This window comes from Dipodomys spectabilis, unplaced genomic scaffold, assembly GCF_019054845.1.
Source record: "Dipodomys spectabilis isolate Male_0828 unplaced genomic scaffold, ASM1905484v1 ptg000116l, whole genome shotgun sequence".
NCBI lineage: Eukaryota > Metazoa > Chordata > Mammalia > Rodentia > Heteromyidae > Dipodomys > Dipodomys spectabilis.
The window spans coordinates 323,090-330,248 of NW_024870793.1; the positions used below are offsets into that span (position 1 = coordinate 323,090).

General features: G+C 35.2%; 1 non-coding gene across 1 annotated transcript; it reads right to left on the reverse strand.

Annotated features, from left to right (window-relative positions):
- Window positions 1-255: 255 nt before the first annotated feature.
- Window positions 256-362, reverse strand: LOC122115112. The gene has a single exon (XR_006148715.1). It is a non-coding gene; the product is annotated as a U6 spliceosomal RNA (small nuclear RNA).
- Window positions 363-7,159: the final 6,797 nt, after the last annotated feature.

Here is a 7,159-nt window from a genome sequence, read left to right on the forward strand (position 1 = left end):
GTTGGTCTTATATCTTAGCTATCTTAAACAATACTGCAATAAATATAATTGTGCTGGTAGTTTTAGTACCGTCTTGTTTGTGATCTTTTGGGTAAATGCCCAAAAGTGGGATTGCTGTGTCATAGGGGAGTTCTATGTGGAGTCTTTTGAGGAACCTCCATACTACTTTCCAAAGTGGTTGAACAAGTTTACACTCCCACCAAGAGTGCAGTACAGTTCCCTTGTGGTCACATACCCTCCAGCATCTGTTGTTGTAAAAATATGGAATGGTACAGGCATTTGCCTGTCATAATTGCGCAGGGGCCATTCAAATCTTCTCTGTATCGTTCCAATGTTAGAGTACGTGATGCTGAATAGAGCATAGAACATGTTTTATACATAAAGTGTAATTGATTTTCTTAAACTAGACAATTCAACAAAAAGTAAGTTTAAAAAAATTTTCATGAAATTTTAGAGCCATGTACTTCTTACATAAGCACACATTTAAGAATAAAGTCAAGAATGACATGTCAAAAACAAAATAATTCCAGATATTTATTGTTCAAGAGATGTGTAGGTGGAGGAATTCAATTATTCTATACAAGGCACCTGTGATAATGAACACTGCAGCAAGTGTTAAGTTTTGTTAAAAGTTTTAATGGTTTAAATATATTTAATTTTGGGACTTTGCTTATATATGCTAAAACTAGGACTGTTTGGCAGGTAATAAAACTTTTCGATAAAGTATTTAAGATTTATGTTAACAGACATATGCTACTATGTATGTATATTTCAGAGTTTATAGAAACATTACTAATGAGAAGTTGCCAAGTCTTTCTGTAAAGGAGCAGAATAAAGAGTTAAGACTTTGTTAACTACACAGTTTCTGTTAAAACTATAAGGCTTCCTTATTTTATTTTATGTTTTTTAATTTTTGGGGGGTCCAGTCGTGGGGCCTGAACTATGGGCCTGGGACTCTCCCTCAGCTCTTCAGCTTAAGGCTAGCGCTCTACCACTTGAGCCACAGCGCCACTTTCGGCTTTTTTCTTTTTGCTTATGTGGTGCTGAGGAATCAAACCCAGGGCCTCATGCATTCAAGGCAAGCGCTCTACCACTGAGCTACCTTCCCAGCCCCTGGCTTCCTTATTTTATATGTTAGCGAGGAACAAATGATTATATAAACCATATACAAATGATTAGATGAGCCATAAATAGTAATCTTAGTGGGTAACTTTAAAGATTACTCATACCCTAAAAACCTCTTTTTGAATATCATAATCTTAGCCCATTTTAAATGTACAGGAATATGAGAAAATAGTAAAATCTAATAGTTAGTACCCTTCAAATACTGAAAACACTGATAATTATTTTAGTTTTATTTTAATCATTAATATTTTGTTATTGGTTTTCCTTATTTGTAGCATTGTTTTCCTAGTAATATAATACAACTTTTTGAAAGTCATCAATATGAGGTACTTTGAGAAGGTTACTGGGATGGCCAAACCATTTTTTATAGGGCATATGAATTTACAAAGAGGAAAATTAAGAACAAAATATTAATTTTAAAAATGATTAAGTAGAGTCTGAATCAGGAGTGTTGATAAATACCCACACCTAAAATCTTAGCCCTAGGCTGAAGCATTGGTATTACAGAGTTGAGGCCACAAAAGTGAGAGACTGTGTTTTGTTTTGTTTCATATTTTGATTTTTCTGGTCATGGGGCTTGAACTCTGGGTCCTAGGTGCTCTCCCTCAGCTCCGGGCTAGCACTACCACTTGAGCCAGAACACACTTCCATCTTTTTCTGCTTATGTCATGCTGAGGAATCAAACCCAGGGCTTTATGCATGCAAGGCAGGCACTCTACCACTGAGCCACCTTCCCAGTACCTGAGAGACTATGTTTTAAAAAAATCATCTAAACAATATTTGATTTCTTCTTTGGGTTATATAATGAAATATATCAATATCTTTTTATGTCTTTGTGAATTGTCATATTTCTAAAGTTATACTAACTTTAGCCACTTTATCCTTTTCAAAGTGATGAAATATTTCTGAGAGTTTGCTTCTGTGAAGATTGTTTGTGCATTTATATTTTCTTCGGAGTCATTTTTATTTTTATCAAAATAACTTTATATTTCATGTTGATGGCTTATCATACATCAAATACTTCCAAATGTAGATGTAGAGTCTAAAGATAGCAGTATGAATATTCTCATACAGCTCTTGTTTATCTCTTATGCACTTTCAGTATTGTGATATTTCTCTTTCTCTTTCACTCTCTTATTTCCTCTCTTTTTCTTTCATGCTCCATGTCTGGTACTTAGAATTTCTGCTGGTCTACTATTATCCTTCAGAATCCACTGGTGTTGTGGAAACATGATAGAGACCATCAGTTACCCTTGCATTCTTTAAGAGTTATAACAGTGAGAGATGTTATTCTATTCTATTTTAAATGGCAAAACAGGAATTCCTTTTCACTTTTACTACTATTACAAATTTTATCCCATAGGAATCATTGAGACGATAGGATACTTTTAACCTCTGACCTAAAAGTTCTTTTTCTTTTACAGACTTTTTCTTTTATTATCAGTGAATACATATAATGAAAACAATGCTAACCTATGGAAAGTAGACCGAAGTTATTCAGGGATGAAAAACAAGGTTAATGGGGGAAGTGAGTACAAAAGATGCCTATCATACAACAAAGATCCTCAGAGCAGTTTATCATGTACACTTTGTGAGAATGGCAATATGCTGGGAACTATAGATTAAATCACTGAACAACTGATATATATATATATATATATATATATATATATATATGCACATATATTTATATATGTATATTTATTTGTAAATGAATATATGTGTGTATATGCCCTTATATATGTAGACATGCATGTTACTATACACAAAAATACACATATACATATACACATGTATACATGCACACATAGAAAAAGACACATAGCTACAGACAACACAAGTTTCACTAGTTGTTGATTATGCCTTAGACAGAATGCTTGGAACCAAATATGTTGAAGAAGTATTTATCTCTAAAAGTTCTTTTACCACTCCTCTTAACTCTTAAAACAGTTTTGACAGATTCGATTTGCAAAATGCAGTACAAGTGATAGCAAGTCACTCGGAAATCTCAGTAAGTAAACCTCATATGGCATCTCCGTGCTCCCCAGGGAATGCTTGTTCTTGTAGACACTCTCAACAACCAAAGTAGCAGGAAAATACCCTGGTACAGAATAAAGTTATAAGGCTTTAAATGACATTCTTCCTTGAGCTCTTTTCCAACAGCCAGCATCAATTCCTAAGCAGAAGAGTGAGTCCTCAGAAGATGGGAGCTCAGCTCAACATTTCACCAACCCATTTGAAAAGTCCTTTGTGAGGAATACATACTGAGGTCTTGCTGATTCCCTAGCTAAGAAAATAAGAAAAAATAAAGTATTTTAATGCATTAAAATTTGAGAATAATTTGTAACCTGTCAATAAATGTATAGAACACAATTATAACAAAATGAAAAAAATGATGTGCATATGATTTATGTGCTCTTGGACTTAGCGAGTGATTTTAGGTGTATCTACACAAGTAGAAGCAGCATAAATCAAGCCAGCATTTCTTCATTGAAGATACAAGGAAAGGATACAGGTTGAACCATTGTAACAATGAGATGTACAAGACACTCTATCAGATGGGGGAGGGGGGTGGAGGGAATGGTTGAGGGGGTGTGGAGGGAAGGGATGTTATGGGAAAAACCAAGGAGGGGGTAAAAATGTTCAGTAAGAAATGTACTCAATACCTTATTTATGTAACTGTAAACCCTTTGCACAGGACATTTACAATAAAATATTTATTAAAAAGATACAAGGAAAATTTCTGTACTTATAGGAAGTTGTATTTGTCAAACAATATCAGTAAGGTATTGGTTTTAGGACCACAGGCATATTAAAATTTTTGATGCTCAAATTCTCTACATGAACACAGTATATTATTTACATTAGAATCTGCCCACAACCTAGTACAGTGTAACTGCAATGAAAACTTTTACTACATTCTATGTTTGTAATGAAAAATAAAATCATATGCACTATCAATTCATACAATTTTTTCAGATAATTTTTTATTGTGAAAATATCGTAAGCAGTGGGTCCAATTACATGTGCAAGGAAATGAGTATATTTCTCATCAAGCTTTTTTGCCTCCTCCTTTGTTTCCCCTTCCCATCCCTTCCCATATCATCCCCCCACTCCCCCTCCCCTTTAATCCCCCCTAGACAAAGTTGTAAAGTTCGTTTTTCGACATAAATCTTCTACATCTCATTGCTGCAATGGGTCCACATTTGTTTTTTCCCTTCCCCTCCACAAATTATACCAACATAAAATACAGTGAAAGCAGGGTTATACCTTGTGGAAGGGACATACAAAGCAAGAAAGAAATCATCTTATAACTATGTTAGAAACAATCATAAGAAAGAAAAACATTTGAATCCTTTCTCTGGGGTACATTTCGTTAAACATTAACATATCTGAACATTTCCGCTTGTCTCAGACATATACTAGGGATTGAAAGTAAGGGAAACCAATGGAACTATGTTTCTTTGGTCCTGGATTACTTCACCTAATATACTTTTTCCAATTCTTTCTATTTCCTAACAAATGTGGCAATGTCATTCTTTCTGATGGAGGCATAGAATTCCAATGGGTATATAGACCACATTTTCTTGATCCATTCATCTACTGAGGGGCATCTTGTTTGGTTCAATATCTTAGCTATGGTAAATAATGCTGCAATAAACATAGTTATGATGGTAGCTTTAGTATGGTTTTGTTTGTGATCTTTGGGGTAAATGCCTAAAAGTCTGATGGCTGGGTCATTGGAGAGCTCTATGTAAAGTCTTTGAGAAACATCCATACTAATTTCCAAAGTAGCTGAACAAGTTTACACTCCCACCAACAATGCAGTGAGGTTCCCTTCTGTCCTCATCCCTTCCAGCATCTGTTGTTATTAGAGATCGTGATTATAGACATTTTATCTGGGGTGAGGAGGTATCACAATGTGGTTTTGATTTGCATTTCTTTTCTGGCTAAGGAGGTTGAGAGTTTCTTCATGTGTCTACTGGCCATCCTTCTTTCCTATTCACAGAAGTTTCTATTTAAGGCTTTAGTCCACTTATTTATTGGGAAGTTGTTTCTTTGAGGATTTGTTGTTGGGGGATTTAATTTTTTAGAGATCCAGGTATACTTTAGATATGAGGCCCTTGTTCTTTGTATGGCTAGTGAAGATCTCCCAATCCATGGGCTTTCTATTGATCTTGCTAGCTATGTGTTTGCCATGCAGAAGTTCTGCTATTTAATGCAATCCCATTTGTCCATCCTTTCTTTGATTTGTTCTGTTTCTGGGTCCCTTTAAAGAAAATATTGGTCTGTGCAAAGGAGACCTAGGGTTTCTCTTACTCCATTCTTTAAAGTTTTCAGAGTGTCTGCTTTGACTCCGAGGTATTTGATCAATTTGGAGATGATTCTGTTGCAGGATGATATATAAGGATCTAGATTTCGTTTTCTACAAGTAATTTACCAATTTTGCAAGCACCATTTACTGAAGAGGCTGTCTTTCTTCCTTTATAGTTTTTAGTTTATTGAAGATTACAGTGTTATAGGTCTGTGGATTCATTGCTGGCCTTTCAATTCTATTCCATTGGTCCTGAGGTCTGTTCTTGTGCCCGTACCAAGCTGTTTTGATTATTATAGCTTTGTAGTAGAGTTTGAAGTTTGGTATTGATATTCCTCCAGCACTGTTCTTTCTGTTAAGGATTGTTTTTGCTATTTGGGTCCTTTATTTGTTCCTTGAAGCATCTGGTAGGAATATCGATAGGCATTGCATTGAATTAGTAGATAACCTTGGGAAGTATTGCCATTTTCACGATGTGGATCCTTCCAATCCAGGAATATGGGAGATTTTTCCACTTTCGAATTTATGTTTTGATTTCCTTTTTCAAGTTTTTAAAGTTTTCATCACAGAGAAATTAAGTTAATTCCTAGGTATTTTATTGTTGTGGGGCTATTAGAAATGGAGTTCCTTTCCTGATTTCAGCCACACTTTTATCATTGTTGGCATAGAGAAAAGCCATTGATTTTTGAGGGTTAATTTTATACCATGTTACTTTGCCAAAGTTTAGAATCAGCTTGAGTCACTTGGGAGTGGAGACTGGGGTATTCATTAAACACAAGCTAATGTCATCTGCAAAGAGAAAGAGTTTTATTTCATCTTTCCCTATTTGGATCATTTTTATATTTGCCTCTTTTCTTGTTGCTGTATCTAGTCATTCTAATACTAAATTGAAGTGGAGAGAGTGGACATCCTTTTCTTGTTCCCGAGTTAAGAGGAAATGGCTTTAGTTTTTCACCATTAAGTTTTATGCTGGCTGTAGGTTTTTGTCATATACAGCCTTTATTGTATTGAGGAATGCTCTCTGGATTCCTAATTTTTCCAGAACCCTCATCACAAAGGGGTGTAGGACCTTGTCAAATGATTTTTCTGCAACTATTGAGATAACCATGTGGTTCTTATCCTTGCTGTTGATGATGCGATAAATTATACCAATTTACTTTGTTATATTGAACCTGCTTTGCATCCCTGAAGTGAATCTTGTTTGATCGTGGTGTATGAATTTTTGGATGAATTGTTCAAGTCAATTGGCCAAAATTTTGTTGAGAAGTTTTGCATCAACATTCATCAAAGAAAGAGAACAAAGAAATGGGTCTATAGTTCTCTTTCTTTGATGAATCCCTGCCCGGTTTGGGGATGAGGGTTATGATGGCTTCATAGAATGATTTCGGTAGTGAACTTTCTCCTTCAATTTCATTGAAGAGTTGAAGGAGTATTGGGGTGAGCTCTGCCATGAAGGTCTTGTAGAATTCCGCTGTAAATACATCTGGTTCTGGGCTTTTCTGAGACGGGAGGTCTCTTATTACTGTTTCTATTTCAATGTTTGATATGGGCCTGTTAAGACGGTTTAACTCATCTTGGTTTACTTTCAGCATTACGATATTTGCTAGGAAAACGTCCATTTCTGCCAGGTTCTCTAACTTACTAGTATAAAGATTTGAAAAGTATTCCCTTACAATATTCTGAATCTTGGTTGTTTCTGTATTTATGTTTCCATTCTCA